The 19,106-nt window shown below is 38.8% G+C and overlaps 1 protein-coding gene across 2 annotated transcripts in view; it reads right to left on the bottom strand.

Moving 5' to 3' along the window:
• LOC129001668 (homeobox protein OTX2-A-like) overlaps window positions 1-16,862 on the bottom strand; it is a 73,620-nt gene extending 56,758 nt beyond the window's left edge. For both annotated transcript variants that reach the window (XM_054429044.1, XM_054429045.1), the window contains exon 1: window positions 16,652-16,862. The gene's annotated coding sequence lies outside the window, so the exon portion shown is untranslated. The remainder of the gene's footprint in view (window positions 1-16,651) is intronic.
• Between the last annotated feature and the right edge of the window lie 2,244 nt (window positions 16,863-19,106).

Here is a 19,106-nt window from a genome sequence, read left to right as displayed (position 1 = left end):
GTCACAGGTCGACCGAGTCACGGCTAAGCAACAGTAACAGCTAGAACACCGGGATGTTTACCCCATCCAACCCTTCAGTTGACTGAAATGAATTGTGCATTAATTTTCGAAGACGAAATACTGTTGTGAAATATTTGTTAGTAACATCGTAATTTAACCGATCAGTGGAGGTAGAAAATGTGTTTGGAAAACTAAACTGAAAATCAGGATAAAAGAATAAACGTCTAGCCTACATGTAGAACAATTCGCCTTCTTAATATACGTCGTGCCAAATACTGGACTGTGTGAAAAATATAATGGACGATTATTTTGAACTTGAAAGTAATTTACTATGCTAGATGATTATCAATAATTCTTCGATGTGACCTTAGCATGTCCAGTTAGTTGCACTTATCGGAACCAATGATTGAAGAAAATATTTATTCTCCTTAGGGATCCAAACAGGCCAAAGCATTCAACGGGGTGTTTCTTCATCAGTGAGGAACGAGGTACTAGTAGACTCAAAGTAGACTCTGAAGGTTTCTGGCTCAAGCGAGATCCAGGTTCATACATATGTGGAAGAAACTGTGGAGAAAATAAGAAGAAAAGGGTGATAAACAGAGACGGGGAAATAGAAAGAGAGAGGGAGAGATCTCGGTGGTCAACAATTAACAGGTTTCATGAGAGGATTACCGTGACAGTGCTAAGTTGATCTGCGGTCAGAGTCGCGATGTAGTTGCGGTGAAATCGCACAGTCCATGCGACTGTGGTCAGGTAATAACACAATGCAACGCCATTAGCAGCCATTGGCATGCACAATAGACATACTGTACACATGTAACTGCATACTTCTGTCGTAGGGCAACGTACTGAGGTACTGCTGGTTTGTTGAGCATTTAAGAATCGCAGATTTATGTTGAGTTTTTACTTTGGGTTTTTACTGTGGCATACGCCAAGTGAGCAGATTTCCACTATAGTGAAAGGTCCAGGCTGCGTAGCCCCTTGGCAAACATTATCATAACATTATCATACATAGCTAGTACCTCACGTGATATACACCAAGTGAGCAGATTTCCACTATAGTGCAAGGTCCAGGCCGCGTAGCGCAGTGGCAGACATTACCATAACATTATCATACATAGCTCGTACCTCACGTGACATACACCAAGTGAGCAGATTTCCACCATAGTGCAAGGTCCAGGCCGCGTAGCGCAGTGGCAGACATTACCATAACATTATCATACATTGCTCGTACCTCACGTGACACACAAAGTGAGCAGATTTCCACCATAGTGCAAGGTCCAGACCGCGTAGCGCAGTGGCAGACATTACCATAACATTATCATACATAGCTCGTACCTCACGTGACATAAACCAAGTGAGCAGATTTCCACCATAGTGCAAGGTCCAGGCCGCGTAGCGCAGTGGCAGACATTACCATAACATTATCATACATAGCTCGTACCTCACGTGACATACACGAAGTGAGCAGATTTCCACCATAGTGCAAGGTCCAGGCCGCGTAGCGCAGTGGCAGACATTACCATAACATTATCATACATAGCTCGTACCTCACGTGACATACACGAAGTGAGCAGATTTCCACCATAGTGCAAGGTCCAGACCGCGTAGCGCAGTGGCAGACATTACCATAACATTATCATACATAGCTCGTACCTCACGTGACATAAACCAAGTGAGCAGATTTCCACCATAGTGCAAGGTCCAGACCGCGTAGCGCAGTGGCAGACATTACCATAACATTATCATACATAGCTCGTACCTCACGTGACATAAACCAAGTGAGCAGATTTCCACCATAGTGCAAGGTCCAGGCCGCGTAGCGCAGTGGCAGACATTACCATAACATTATCATACATTGCTCGTACCTCACGTGACACACAAAGTGAGCAGATTTCCACCATAGTGCAAGGTCCAGACCGCGTAGCGCAGTGGCAGACATTACCATAACATTATCATACATAGCTCGTACCTCACGTGACATACACCAAGTGAGCAGATTTCCACCATAGTGCAAGGTCCAGGCCGCGTAGCGCAGTGGCAGACATTACCATAACATTATCATACATAGCTCGTACCTCACGTGACATACACCAAGTGAGCAGATTTCCACCATAGTGCAAGGTCCAGGCCGCGTAGCGTAGTGGCAGACATTACCATAACATTATCATACATAGCTCGTACCTCACGTGACATACACCAAGTGAGCAGATTTCCACTATAGTGCAAGGTCCAGACCGCGTAGCGCAGTGGCAGACATTACCATAACATTATCATACATAGCTCGTACCTCACGTGACATACACCAAGTGAGCAGATTTCCACCATAGTGCAAGGTCCAGGCCGCGTAGCGCAGTGGCAGACATTACCATAACATTATCATACATAGCTCGTACCTCACGTGACATACACCAAGTGAGCAGATTTCCACTATAGTGCAAGGTCCAGGCCGCGTAACGCAGTGGCAGACATTACCATAACATTATCATACATAGCTCGTAACTCACGTGACATACACCAAGTGAGCAGATTTCCACTATAGTGCAAGGTCCAGGCCGCGTAGCGCAGTGGCAGACATTACCATAACATTATCATACATAGCTCGTACCTCACGTGACATACACCAAGTGAGCAGATTTCCACTATAGTGCAAGGTCCAGGCCGCGTAGCGCAGTGGCAGACATTACCATAACATTATCATACATAGCTCGTACCTCACGTGACACACAAAGTGAGCAGATTTCCACCATAGTGCAAGGTCCAGGCCGCGTAGCGCAGTGGCAGACATTACCATAACATTATCATACATAGCTCGTACCTCACGTGACATACACCAAGTGAGCAGATTTCCACTATAGTGCAAGGTCCAGGCCGCGTAGCGCAGTGGCAGACATTACCATAACATTATCATACATTGCTCGTACCTCACGTGACACACAAAGTGAGCAGATTTCCACCATAGTGCAAGGTCCAGACCGCGTAGCGCAGTGGCAGACATTACCATAACATTATCATACATAGCTCGTACCTCACGTGACATACACCAAGTGAGCAGATTTCCACCATAGTGCAAGGTCCAGGCCGCGTAGCGCAGTGGCAGACATTACCATAACATTATCATACATAGCTCGTAACTCACGCCTCCGTATGTAAAGTCTTCAATGCTGCAGTGTCGGGTTTGTCCGATCATTAATAACCTTTTTACGCTCCTCTCTGGATATAATCTGCCAAGATTGTTGACGAAATAAGCATATATTGTCATAAGGCAAGAGTAGCCGAATACCCACAAGTAACAGTCCAAAAGCGTCCTTCCTTCATAATTTTTGTACGTGTATAGCAAAAGATCGGCTTAGTTAGAGAATTGTATTTTGCGATTCATAAATGAAGCTTAGACAAATTTACTGCAAACCTAGAGTGCTTATAGTTTGGCAAGGCAAAGGTGAGTGAAATGAGTTCATAGTCAATGGTGAAGGACGAGTGTTTAATGAATGATTTGACAGCCGCGTTTCCGTGTGGCTTATTGAGGATGTGTTTATATCTGAACCATGATAAAGGTTTAATATTCCAAAAATGGGTATATTTTCAGTTATCCTTTGTGTTGTATAAAATATTGTGACAATAAGTTCAATCCTTGATTACACAAATTCACAATTTTCACGTCTACACAAATAAGTCTTCTTATTGCCATTTATTCTTACGGTTCATTGAGTTAAGGCGGCCCACTAAGAAGAGGTTGGTGTTAGACAAATAATAACAAGACTTGAGTTGGATCCGTTCCATTTAAAAATATGCCAAACATTTAATGGTATGATCATCATCAATCAGTCTGTTGTATCAGCCACAAAAATTACACTACGACAATGTTTTACACAAGCTTTTAATCAAATAAACTGAAGGTATATCTCAAGTCAATGTAGAATCTTGTATGTCCCCATTACCAAACTTAAAGCGATAATGTAATTTTTGGTACATTTTTATCTGTGTTCTCTGAATTAAGACTGAGGTTGTCCCATACAGGAGCTCAGCTATCAAATGTCCTAAACCTAAGGTCAACTTAAGAACTCAGTCTCCGACAATCATAATGCAAACTTTTAAGATAAGTCTGATTAAGCAACCACAAAAGTGAAACTAAGTAACTAATCAGGAAATAAAACGTTACTTTGATATGACTACAACTAACAGAGACTAATTGTCATATATTGAGGGAGCATAATTTAGTTTAGCACTGATACACCATCTTGATATATTATCTTGATATATATATCATTATCTAAGATATTATCGCAGGTTTAGTTCGTCTTTGAGATGAGTCAAAGACGACGAAGTGCCTGACAGGACGAACCAAGATCGAATGTTGTGAGATTACAAAAAATGTGTTAATTATTACAAACATTTACTGATTTACCAAAACAACCACACCATGACAAAGAGAAATAAACAATTCTGTGTTGTAAAAACTTACATGTTTATTCAAGTAGCGGAAGGCCTAAAATAGATCTTCTTACTTTCCTTTGTTTGTGATTATAGGAAGTTATTCGATAGTACTCAAATATCTTAAACAGAATTGTATTCCAATTGCGCAAGGTTATCTTTTTATCATAGTAGTTGCGTCTAAACTCAAGATTTCGTAAACATTGTCACCTACAAAACAGTAGATGCATATAAATCTTATATTCTAAACGATAAACAATAACAAATTTTGTAGTAATATTTTTTTCTTTTAGTTTGGTAAGTATAATACAACGTTAGTACGACTCTTATTTTTGTTTGTTTTGCAAACAGTATAAAAATAAATAATTAAATTGCTTTATAAAAGGTTAGGTTGAAAAAATAACGGCTTTGAGCATGCTGCATTCTATCGTTTGTTGTTTTTATGACAGTTTCGTCTAGCCATTGTAAGCTACTGAGGACATGAAAAATGAGAAAACCAATACACATTTTCTAAATGTTCTTTACATGTTTAATATTATTGAGCCCCGCGCGCACTGCGCCGTTACGGCCGTCACGGCCGGCCTTTTCCAAAAGTCGTTCCCATGTAATGTAATGGAGGTGCGCGCGCTAGGACGGCACGGCCGTCACGGACGCCACCGCCGCCACCGACGTCTGTCAGAAAGTTCGGAGGAGCGAATCTCAGGACAATTCCGCGGCGTCCGTGACGTCCGTGCTGTCCCAGTGCGCGCACCCCACGGCACGGAAATTTGTATCATGTCTAGAAAGACTCTCCTCTAGGTTTCGAAGTAGACATTCGAACTTTTCATGGGTCATCCTAAAGTACTGGAAAAATTTGTCATCGTCCTCTACAAGATCGGGGAGTAATGTGTGAAATCCACCAAAACCTAGTCGTTTTCTATTTATATTATGTATCCAAAATCTCGCTTTCCTCTTCCTCTTCCTCTCCTCTTCCTCTTCTCCTAAAATTAATCCAACTACCACCACGTCTTCGTCGATATCCATAGCTCCCACACTCTCACTGCTCACAGCAAAATAACTCAATTGCAAAATACATCAGTCCAAAATGTTGTGACGGCCGTAACGGCCGGCCGTGCCGTCGCAGTGCGCGCGTACCTTTAGTCAATTATAAATTTCGAAATCGTTTAGTCGTCGTTTGTTTCATCATTGCAGTACCACAAACCCACCGTACGCCTAAACTGTTATTATCGTGCCGATAAAAATAATTTGTAATCCAATTTTTCTTAAATATATGTCTACTTAAAGGCATTATACGTAATAATGCATAATAATAAGTAATAATGAATATTGGAAGATTTTCTCTATCGAGCCATTGGCGTTCTATGTATCTAGTATTGCTGCCAAGTTCCAATTTAAAAAAATTAAAATTCTATAGAGTAATAGTAGTTGTTCCTAATGCATGTTTTTTTAGCGAATTTCCCATATAGGGAATAAGCTATTACCGTAGTACTCATGGTAAGACCTGGACGCGGGACCGATTTTTTTTTTCGTTTTGAGGTCCCTAGAGGCCAAAAACACCATCCGTTCAAATTCATCTAAATATATAAAAGGCAAAGCCCTCACTGACTCACTCACTCACTCACTCATCACTAATTCTCCCACTTCCCATTTACCTAGGAGGCTGAAATTCGGTACACAGATTCTTTGGGCATTAAATAGAAAAACTAAGTAGTTTTTATTCTGATCGGGCTTTCGGGCTCCGCCCCAGTGGCTCTGAAGTTTCCCATATTAACCTTATGATTTTTCATATTTAACACGTTGGGTGCTGATGACGGGAATTCCCGCAATTGCTTAACATTGAAATAAATGCAACTTTTATGTTCAAACATGTCGACAGCACGAATAGTGTTAAAAGGAATTTCTTAACAGCTGTTTCAATTAAACAAGTTGGTTCTGTTCTATGATGTTCAATAGCATTAAAGTTACAAGGATTACCAACAGGGTGCAGCACTATTATTTTTTTAAACTTATGACTACAGCCAATTTGCAACCAAAAAATGAGTGAGCGTAGCGAACGAACTCCAACCAGGACGTGATTGAGCCATGCAAACGAGCTCATTTGTGAAGTTAAACGGGGCAAAGCCCACGGGTACAGCTAGTATATATATATTTATATATTTATATATATATATATATATATATGTCCGTCAGCACGATAACTCAAGCAAAAATGATCCGATTTTGATGAAATTTGGTACAAACGTGTAAACCTACGTTTATTCGAACGAGTTCGCGATCCAGCATGATCGGACCATGGGAACGGGTGTTTACGGGGGGTTTTATGGGGTAAAAATAGGGTTTTCCCATTTTTGACCCAAAAAACTTAAAATTTTGCAATTTATTTCCAAACCATTTTGTAGAGCTTAAAAAAACAAATAATTTAGTATATTGAAGCGTTATTATGCGCCTAACGGTTACGGAGAAAATTCAAAAAATTGTAAATTTAAAATGCCCATAATATTCTTATGGAGAATAAGTAAACGGTTGTAGTTTGCTTGTTTATGAACATATTTTGATCAAATTTGGAAAATGTTTTTATTTCTTACTAACTATTAACATTTTACAAAAAAAAAACAATTTTACCCTCCCTGATGCAGCAAACCTAAGTACTTGTTAAACTAATTCTATTTAAATCGGGAATAAATGTTATATTTTTAAGTAGACATTTCAGTGTAAATCCAATCAGTCAAATGGAAATTCGCTTAGTCTGCAGGTTTGCTGCGGCGGGGGTATGTTTTATTTTTTTTTATAATGTAGTACTGTATTCAGTTTGCAACATTATGGATGTATAAGACAGCTTTATTTATTGTCTTAAACTGCAAATTCCAACATAAAAAAATCTTTAGAAAATTTGAAAGGGCCAATCTTTGTTCAGGATGAAGTATGGACCATGAAAAATTCTGTTAAGAAATAATTGTAGTGCCACTATTAATATTAAAAGAGGACCATATTTTTCTTAGTTTTCTTTTAGAATCATTACTTACATTCGGCTTAATGGGCCCTCAAATTTAATATTTGCTCAAATGAAGTTGGATGTGTTCAAATATGATATTACATAATCAATTTGACAAACTTAATGAATGTTTCAAGAATAACATATAACTTAGTAATTATTCTGTAAGAACTTTGGGTTAAGGATTCGCTCAAATTGAAAGCTTTGGCATATTTTCAAGAAAGAATATTGCTACAAAATTACTAGGCACCTCTGCTTACTACGGTTTAAAATTAAATAATTTGCAACAAATGTTGATTAAAACAATATATTTTAATTATAATATCATCCTAATAAAGGTCATTTCAATTAAACTATCATATGAAGTTAACATGGCAAAACAATGTAAACGCCAGTTCTAAACCACTCAATATCTTTTAATATTTTCAAGTTACTTTGTTGTATACATTCTCAGAATTTTATAAGGTTTTTGAAGATTTTTAACTATATTTTTGTTTTTTGTTTCATATTCATTATTAATTTGATAAATATTGAATTAGTAAAGAGGAAAATACACGATTTCTGCAGAGATATTCTTTGTTTCATATTCCATTTTTATTTGATTAATGTAAAGTTAGTAAGGATACAAAGTCTGAAATGCATGATTTGTGCAGATAAAAGTGGTCACGATCATAAAACCGTGTTAACCACACACTTAACTTTCGACGTTGTCATGAGGATAGTAACCATGGAAACAGTCGTATCGTCAGGTGTAAAAACTGATAACAATGTAAACAATTATATAACAGCTGTTTCTGCTATGGATATCCTATACTCTAATACGAGCACAAAGTCTGTTTTCCTACATACACCCGACAAAATTGGCTTCCTTGTACTGTTTATAGTACAGAAAGCTGCTAATCGCTGCATATTTATACTCTGTCACTTTGGCGCACATCAGGGTTCCAACCAAACAACACAAAACAGCGTGTTTTATTATGTATGTAATCCGTGTACGCTTGAAAATATGTTGGCAACACTTAAAGATAAGAATACTATGATCGGCTGATTGACTATTATAACTACGATTTAACCTGTCATTTCGTGTTTATAGTTTACGTTCTATTTTCGTTCAACGCTTGGTTTGAACACAACCTGAAGTGTAGTATTTGAAAGATGAATTATAAGTGAGCCTAACATGTTAAAAAATAACGAACTCAGTGAAAGTGCTTGTTAATATAATGGTAGACCAGAAATAGCAGAAACTAAAAACATGTTTCATTAAACCTGTTACCTGAAAAATCTAGAAAGAAGTATGAACGAGCATACGAACTGTTTTCCTCTTGGCGCGTAAGTAAGAAAGTTACAAAACTGTTAGAATAGTTATTTGTGTAACTAGTGAGCAAAGTGGCACTTTGCTGCACACGAGAGCAATGTTTACATGATCTCGAGTGCAACAAAGGCTTTTTGCTTTCGTGTTACACATTATATTTTCCTACAGTCACTATAAAGCATATAAATAATTAGTCTTTCAAACACTGTACAACACGTTTTTAGGTTAGGTTAAGTCCAAGCCATGAACGGAATGCGAAATACACCAGTTGATTGTAGGTCGTAATGTCTTTAAGTGTTACTTATTTTAAATAGTACAGGTATAAACAGTATTAATCAGTATAAACACATAATAAACAAGTAGATTGTTCTTCAAAATATGGCAATAAAACATTATTGGCTGACCAAATTACACTTTAGTTGTTAAACCCCTTGAGCACAGGCGAAATTTTTATTTATTATTTTCGAGTTAATTTAATTATTGTTTGTGCTTTACTGTTTGGCTATATAACTAGAGGATGAGTTATTATTTATGATCATATAGTTTCATTTGGTTAAACGTTTTAAATGACTGAAAAGAAATAAACAAATTGTAAACAAAACACGACATCTACAGTGCACCGGAGAGAACTAACGATAAAAGTAGCTTCAGCTGTTCCATAAGGATGGGAATTCTACTGTTTTACCTTCGTAAAACAGCTCAAATTTTGTATGTTGGTGGTTGGTTACAGCAGTTTCGGCATCATAATGTCATAGTCAGACACATCTCGGCTGAAGTAGCCGTCATTTAAAGCACATAACACACACGGATATTTACAATACGAATACGATTTACAAAAACGAACAAAACTGTCGCACAAACTGTACTGGTTGACATTTCCACGTTCCGAGCAAGACGCCGACTGGAGGATTCCTATATCGAGCCCGGTGTGGTGGCGTTATCAGTTGAACTTTGTACTCCTGGCTTCGGGTCCCTTTTCTGATTTAAAATGCTATTGAATAAATTGAATTTTTACACAAAAAATTCTACCTTAAGTTAAATTCAAGGTACTAAGCTATTAAATTTTAGCTTTATACTCGTGACCAATCTATGGAACAAGAAGGCACATCACAGGGAAATCATTGCCATTGATTCATAGCCTATCATCGTCATAAATTTTGTGCCACGATTATAGGTTAGGTTGAGAAGAGGTTATTTTTTCAAACAGCTCAACACTATTAAGTTATACTACAGTTTAACTATAATTTCTCGTAATGTTACCCAAAGTAATTACTATCCGTAATGTTATCATGTTATCAATGTTAATTTGATTAGTAATAAAAAGGCTAATAAGGATTAGTAATGAACTGGCTGGGTAGCTGAGTGGTTATAGTGCTCGCCTACTAATCAAAAGGTCGCCGGTTCGATCCTGAGAAAAGTCAGTAGCTTTTTGATGGTTCGAAACTGGACCCAGCTGTTCCTGATCATTGGGCTTAAAATAAATGATCCTGGCTAATGAAACAGCTGATCTTAGGGCCCTTTCACACGAGGCCACTGGTGGCCGCCACCGGTGGCCGCCACTGGTTGCCCGCCACAGCTTTAACATTATTTTAAATGGGACCTTTCACACACAGCCACTGTAGTTGCCCGCCACCACACAGTGGCCGAGCAGTGTCTTTTCGCGCAACTGCTAGTCGGCCACCGCCGGCAACTGCAGTGGCGTCAACTCGTCGCGGGGCATTAAATTATACGGGAGCTTTCACACGTAGCAACCAGTGGCCGCCACCGTGGATGAGCGCGCAGCTACTATTTTGAATCAGTTCCTGTGCAGACTGCAAAGACAAACGCACTATGGTTGTAGTTGTTGAGTGTTTTCGTGTTGAATTGTTTGTTTGTGAAAATGAGTGACCAGAAGAAAAATAAAGAGGACGTTGCTGAAAAAGAAAAAGACAAAGGAAAATAACAGAAGAAGAGAATAAACAAAATAATAGAAAACAAAGTGGATACTGATGATCTAATTTGCGAAATTGAAAAGTAATCGGCTATTCGGTATAGTACGCCTGTGTCTTTGCCTTATTTTCTTTATTATCAACGCGAGAAGAAGGAGATGTTCATTGTTCGACAGCATTTTCACAACTAACAGTACAGTGGCTGTAGTAGAGTGGCTTGTAAGTTGCCTGTACCATCCACTGCAGTTTCCCGGCCGGTAACTGGTGGCGGACACCGGTGTCCGCCACCAGTGGCCTCGTGTGAAAGGGCCCTTAGTCAGTAACAAAGCTACACAGATCATCTCACACCATTCTACACTCATCCTTCGCTCATATTTGGGTTAAAATACGCACCTAAGTGTCGCCCCATCTTAATGATTGATTATTGATTATCACAATTGCTTTATGTAGAATTCTCGTAAACAACTGATATCCTTCCAGTAAAACATAAAAAAATCCAGTCAAAATTTAACTTCATTTTAAAACATTCTGTCACCTAAACTACGGGAGGGATAATTTAAAGTACTGCATTTAACACGGAGGTAAACTTTATGATCGCCAAAATCTAAATGTAATTCACTATCAATAATTAATATTAATTATCATCAATTACCGGTAGGGTTAAATATTAATTGTTTATCATATTTATAATCTGATTGTTTTATTGTAATGCCATTACTACTACGGTAATCATTTAATCGAAGAGAATTTCCAGTGATTTGGATAAATAATTTACAGCGGCTGATCGAAATAAATCAAAAAGGTTCACGAATGTTTTATGCGTAAATTCTCTTGTAGGTAAAAAGTGGAATATTTTAAATTGTTATCTCATATTTTAACTGTCGGCCATATTGCTTGCATAATTGAACAGTTTTAATCTGATTGAATCAATCCAACTAAAAGTTTCGCTGTGTTTAATTAAATTATCAAATTTTCAGATGGTTGCTGTAACATAGTGATTATGACGACTACTTAAATCTATGTAGTTTGTAACATTGTAATTTCCAATTACTTACCTAAATATTATTTGCATTTAAAAGATCGTCTCCCCAATATCCAAATTATTAAAAATATTATACAGACACATCAAAAATGCTGTATTGAGTGTCTGATTTTTGAAGAACCCCCATTGTTATGGAATGCGAACCCCCCTACAGTGCTTCTTGGAATAAGAAATGCTTTCCGTGTGGATCTGAACACCTCGTCTGCTGAAATGGTTTTTGGAGAGGTTTTACGCCTCCCTGGCGAGTATTTTATGCCAACAACCCAGCTAGCACCCTTAGAGGATCCGACTAATTCGTGTCTCGATTACGACTCAAGATTTCATCAATAAAACCAACAAATATCAAGAGACACGGCATTAACCGAAGCTTCATTTTTCGTGATTTGGACACATGTTCGCACGTTTTTCTGAGAGTGGATGCAATGAGAAAATCTTTACAACATCCATACACCGGACTTCATCCATAGATCAAGAAAGACAGTAAAACTATCACAATAAAAGTGAATGGTTCTAATGTTAAAGTTAGTCTTGACAGAGTTAAACCGGCCTATGTCCTTCAGAATGATGAGGTTAAGCCCTCAAATGTATCTAAAACTTCAAACGATGTGGATTTTCAAAAGTCGTATACGAAAAAGTCTGGAAGAAAAGTGACATTCAAGAATCCAATTTCAGTTTGATGGAAATTGCCTTTGTCCTGTGTTATATTTTTTTGTTATTTGTTATTTCTTTGTGACTTTTCGGAACCCTCCAAAAACTCCATGGACTTCCAGTCTTCGTAGGGGGCTCCTGTAGTGGCTGACAGATTTATCAGCTGACAGATGTTTTAAATAGTTTATTGAATTTTGGTTGCTATGAAAAGCACTAAGATATTCCAACTATAATATTTCACCACGATTACGATTACAGAGTTGAAAATAAACTATTTAGAGCTGTATTGTAATTACATTATCACCCTGATTATCACCACAAAGAACACAATAACATAGAAACAAGTGTTTAAAGAGTATTAATGATGTTGATATTATGGTATAATCTCAGTAAATCACAATTACTGTACTAAAACACGTAATGACAAATGTCCTACTCGATATTCTGTGGCAAGATTTCCGGAATTACCAGTACAAAAACTGTTTGAATTTCAAAAGAACATCAAAACTTTATTTTGAGTTGAGATTAAATACATCGATTGCATTAGCCTTACCTCTAATTTTATTTGTCACCAAATTTCAATGACGTACGACGTGTTATAGTATGAGAACGTTGTGCTTTTTGTGCAAAGTCGCAACTATGTACGTGCACGTTTTTAAATTAAATGTTATAACCATGATGTCATATAGTATTACAGTATAGAGTATACAGTATAGACCCCTTTCTTATCGCGTAGTTGTGCATTAAACACCATGTTTCTATGTTCAGCAGCAGGTGCTTAATACAATCACCGCTTGTTTTGTAATAGTACAATAGACACATTTATACTGCATATTTCACTGTTGTCTTGTGTTGAAAGAATATTTTACGTTCAAAAGCATGCCATTGTTGTCCCAAAAGAGTAGATTTTGGATGTTCATTAATTTAATTTATTCAATCATTGAACTTTTTCTGTTGACATAAATCAGGAAAGCCGTTTCGCATGTATCCTGTGCGTTATCTAGTGTATTATATTTTAATACTGCCATCAGATTCACACGATTTACCTGTTATATCCTTGATTTAGCTTCCAATGCACTTTATACAATTGTCTTGTGCCTTGTTGCAATTCTGTGAGTCGTACCTGCATATAAATGTCGTGTGTATGGGTGCATGCTGCTTTCTAAGATTGAATTACATTATAATCAGGGCCGATTTACCGAATAGGCACGGTAGGCACGTGCCTATGGCGCGAGGCAATTGGTTTTTTTGGGGGGTGCCAAAAATTTGGAAAATGAAAAAAATTAGGTTATATTTGCATGCGATCGCGGTAAACTTCCGATAACATCTCGCGGCCGTGTAGACATCGTAATCGTCTCCCGCGTTTGTGGCAAGATTCTTACTATTTTCCGCGGTTGGGTCGTTTAGACATAATTATCGTCTTCCACGATCGAGGCCATAATATATGAACATATCCCGCGGTCGTGAGGAGATTAACATCCTCTACCGCGAATGAGGCAAAAATCTACTTTTCCCGCGATCGTGTGGCCATTATGATCGTCTTGCGCTATTGTGATAATCACCCCTCGCAGCCGTGAATACATAATATATCCCCCGCTGTCGTTTGGGCATAGTAATCGCCTACCGCAATAGCGGCAAAATGGTAATCATCTCCCGCGGACATATGGAGTTAATCGTCTTCCGCGAATCAGACAAAATTCTGATATTTCCCGCGGTCATGTGGACATTACCATCTATGAGCGATCGCGGCATAATTGTGATCATCCCTTGCGGTCGTGTAGAAATCATTATTGTATCTCCCGCGGTCCTATGTAGACATCACAATCGTGTCCCGCGGTCATGAATACATGGTAATCGACTCCCGCGTTTGCTCCAAAATGTTGATCATGTCCCGCAGTAGCGTAGAGATCGTCTTCGTCTTCCGCAATCGCGGCAAAATTCTTGCTGTTTCCTGCGGTCGTGTGGGCATTATCATTGTATTCCGTAATCGTGGCAATATTCTGATCATCCCTCGCGGATCCGTAGATATCATCATCGTGTTCTGCGATCGTGAAAATTCTGATCATCCATTGCGGCCGTGTGTAGACATATTATCGTCTACCGCGGTCACGTAAACGTCACTGTTGTCAATGTCATGCGCGATCACGGTAAATTGAAAACTCTACTTAGAAATACAAAATTCACACATAATTCCCGGTTCAAAAACTCCCGCATGATTCCCGAATTTCTCGGTCGGTGGACACCCTGTTATATAAATTGAAAGGGGCACTACTATTAGTTGTGCCTAGGGCGCTGACAAGGTCAAAAACGGGCCTGATTATAATCTTCGGTGCATGCTTGGGGATGGTTCGTTTTGAAGGCTATGGAAGGCTAAAACAAATATTTAATTGACGGTTACTAAATAAGGATTGATAATGTTTGAAATTCTCAACCGTATAGTTGGTTGACTTCGTTTGTGCATGATTCAAGTATGTATGATTGTTACATCCATGTTTTGGCTACCCCTTAGACAGATGAATGTCGGTTAGGCCTTGTGTGTGTTTGTGTGTTGTGTGTGGAATGTTGCAGTCAAAGTTTGAATCACGTATACAGTATGTATGATTGTTACATCTATGTGTTGATGCGATGCTACCCACAGCCAGATGAATGTCGGTTAGACCTTGTGTGTGTTGTGTGTGGAATGTTGCAGTCAATGTTTGAATGACGTATACCAAGTATGTATGTTACATCTATGTGTTGATGCGATGCTACCCACAGCCAGATGAATGTCGGTTAGACCTTGTGTGTGTTGTGTGTGGAATGTTGCAGTCAATGTTTGAATGACGTATACCAAGTATGTATGTTACATCTATGTGTTGATGCGATGCTACCCACAGCCAGATGAATGTCGGTTAGACCTTGTGTGTTTGTGTGCTGTGTGTGGAATGTTACCAAGTATGTATGATTGTTACATCTATGTGTTGATGCGATGCTACCCATAGCCAGATGAATGTCGATTAGACCTTGTGTGTGTTTGTGTGTTGTGTGTGGAATGTTGCAGTCAATGTTTGAATGACGTATACCAAGTATGTATGATTGTTACATCTATGTGTTGATGCGATGCTACCCACAGCCAGATGAATGTCGGTTAGACCTTGTGTGTGTTTGTGTGTTGTGTGTGGGACCCGGCAGCTGTCGCACATTAGGGTACTCCCCTGCTCGCCCCTGTTCGCCAATTGCTATCAAATCATCCCCCAGTCGCTACATCGGCCTATGTTACACCCTCCCTCCCCCGTACACGAATATATTCAATCTTTTTATTTGGATTTCCGATAGTCATTTTTCATTTGGGCTTTGGATGGGGTGCGATATCAGAATAGGGGAGGGTAATTTCATAGTTTGTAGCTGCGTTGAAACGTGTATCGTTTTGTCGCTTGGGTAACCCACACTATCGCTTGGTTATAAAACAAATTGTTTTAATTCAGCTTTAGTGTTAATGACAAATGCACACCTAATTGACTAAATGTTATAGTTTTTAAATTAGTTACATAATTGCCCAATGAATCATGCTTGGTATCCTACGTACTACATCATCGATTCTGGAAACATGATAGCGAATCTGCGCGAATATTCTAGAGGTTTTTGGGCATAAATCTCTTAAATAACACTTATCCAACCAACTGTGGTAGTGCAACTATCATATGCTGTACACAAATAGATTTGGTTTTATCAAGTACCTGCATACGGTACCTCGATTATCTCTTTTTGTGAAAATGAGAGGACGGCTTTGAATATAGGTATCTTTCTACATTTGTCAGTGTGTATGAACACTAGAATAGCAAAAAAACATCAATAAGCGACACTGTGTAACTGTAGAACGCTATTTTCCCCCAACAACTCTTATATAGCTTCTCCAGTTGTAATGTTTACTTCCTACAACCACAAATCCTATACTGTAGTGTAAATACGTTAAAATTACATTATAACTAAGTCTAGTCTAAGACGTTGCCTTACGTCCCCGAACATGTATGGCCAAGGTACATGCCTACCGTGTCCAGAGTTATCCACACAATACATGATACACTACACACACTAGACTACACTACCGAACACACTATACTATACACTATACACTGTATTGTATAACACGAGTTGCCGGTACGGGCTCTCGCCAGCCACTAAGCTACGGGTATAGGGCACCTTCACAAAAAGGGATATTACACCTAATCTTCTTACAGCAAATCTCTTCGCTCGGGGCTTAATCATTTGTTCGGTTTCGGTATTAATTCGTCATCTATTATCGTAATAAGAACACTTACCCGGCTTGGAGGTCCCGACAGAATCGCTACTTAGCGACTTTCCTCCTCCTTCTAGTACGTAGTAGTATTTTTGCCCAAGACGTTCGTCGCACGCACGCACACGCACACACGAAGGATAAAACAAGCCTTAAGCCTGTTACCGGAGGAGCTTAAAGGCTTCCACGACTCTGAAAACCGTATTAAATAAGAACCCGCGATTGATCCGAACCGAGCACACTGCAATCCCTCCTAAACTTTTTCAAAAACACGTACAAAAATATACTTAGTTGACATGTTTCCGAATGGGAGTGACGAGAGTGGCTTGGAGTGGGGGAAGGCTCCACCCCGCATGCGCGTCAGCTGGGTCACGTGACTATGGTGAGGACCAATCACGTGCCGCGGTCCCGCCCCCTCCCCCACCACCGCGACAACGTCTGTCAAGGCTTTTTTTCCATAGTCGGGTATGCGGCGCTGCGTGTGGGCGAGACTCAGGTGCGACAAGACGGAATTCCGCCTAAAGGACTGCTTCATAAAGAAATAAAATACAAACGCTTTACAAGAGCACTCTGTCGTATCTCCAACAGATTAAGAATCATACAGTACTACGGAATTGTTAACTCAATTCGTGACTGGGAAAAACTCGTCCATATCTTACTGCTTGTGTTGACTTGGTATGCTCTCTCTCGACCCCCCCCCCCCCCCCCACCATTTCCACATTAAGTGGACATTTCTCATTTTAGACCGCAAAGAATGAATTTCAATTATGTATGTTTAGCTAGAGCATTGAGTATGTAACGTGTATAGTTGATCTACATGCCTTTTTAAAGGACATTTTCCAATTATGATATAATCTCAGGGCTTTGCCCAGGTTTGGCAGGCCCCGGTAAAGATATTAGACCCCCCCCCCCCTTGAAGTACATACGTTTGGTAGGGCCCGGGCCCCGGTAAAAATTTACAGAAACCCTAGTTTGAGTACTGCCCTGTATAATCTCCAAGTTATTGTAAAGCTTAAAAAGTTCATCGTCATCTACATTTGATTCAAAAGCTGTACTGTAGCTAGTGTTTCTTGTGATCTTATTCCGACACAAATTCTCGAAAAAAGATATATACACAGTGTGTGTATTACAGACCCCCTGCTGACCTGAGCAATTATTAGAGGCCATTGTGCAAAAAGCTCTTTATCTACGTTCGTATATTGTGAACCACACTTTGATTTCTGTTGCACAAGTCAACCCAAAACATTATTGGGTTATAAGAAATAGAGTGTGTATAAGACATAGCCTGTCCAATCTCATCATGATAAAGCCTTGAAAAATTAAGTATAGTTATATTATAACGTTTTTTATGTTATTCAGCCATGTAGAATAAATTCATACCACCATTGGACACACTCAATTTTCAGATAACTAGTCGCATCAGGTATACATAGTATTTTGTTTTAGATGTTTTGTTAAATTATTAAATCAATTTATTCTGTAGTCTTTATATACATTGCCCTAGTAACTGTATTAACTGTTGACTTTGCTCATGATTGCTCATGTCAACGTATGTCATGACAACGTATGCCTTTTTAAGCTAGTGGCTGCCTAAGGGCCTCAGTAAAGTTCAGTTATTTCTTTGGTGGTACTATGAACGATAATTATTAAAAACTAAAAATATTGTTGTACTTCTTTAGAATACATTATTACTGAATATAAATGTATCATGTAGTTGAATAAATGAATGAAACATCCCTTCATTCGTTAGCGTTCCTCTGATAATCTATATAAATAAAATTAGAGTTTTGTCTGTACATTGCTTAGAATAATGAACTTTTTGGTTATTTTTACATTTCATAGGTCAGAGAAACCGAATCAAACCTTATCTCAATTTCTGTCTGTCTGTCTGTCTGTCTGTCTGTCTGTCTATCTGTCATTCTCTTGGTAACGCTAAAATACGCACTTTATTACAACTACTCCTCAATAACTATAGCACTGTCCCGCCTGAAACTTATTTTCCAAATACTATACATATATGAGATGGTTTTAGACGTATTTCATCGAATATGAGACAGTTAGATATTTAACAGTAAACCCTTGAAAATCAAGTTTTTGTCGATTTTTGACGTGGAATTTCTGGAAGCCCATGTTAACCTTATGAGAAATGAAATTATTGAATCTTAACAGCTGTTTCAATTAAACAAGTTGGTTCTGTTCTGTGATGTTCAATAGCATTAAAGTTACAAGGATTACCAACAGGGTGCAGCACTAGCACTATTATTTCTTTTACATTTATGACAACAGCTAATTTGCAACCTGGAGGCGAGTGAGCGTAGCGAACGAGCTAACCTGAAGGCAAGTGAGCGTAGCGAACGAGCTAACCTGAAGGAAAGTGAGCGCAGCGAACGAGCTCCAACATACAGGTGAGTGAGCGTAGCGAACGAACTTCAACCAGGACGTGATTGAGCCATGCAAACGAGATCAGATAGTAAAAATAA

The sequence above is a fragment of the Macrosteles quadrilineatus genome, unplaced genomic scaffold (assembly GCF_028750875.1).
Source record: "Macrosteles quadrilineatus isolate MER2022 unplaced genomic scaffold, UCM_ALF_1.0 Scaffold_8__2_contigs__length_117827958, whole genome shotgun sequence".
Taxonomy (NCBI): domain Eukaryota; kingdom Metazoa; phylum Arthropoda; class Insecta; order Hemiptera; family Cicadellidae; genus Macrosteles; species Macrosteles quadrilineatus.
Note: the sequence above shows the minus strand (reverse complement) of the source record. Positions and strands in the feature narration are given on the sequence as shown.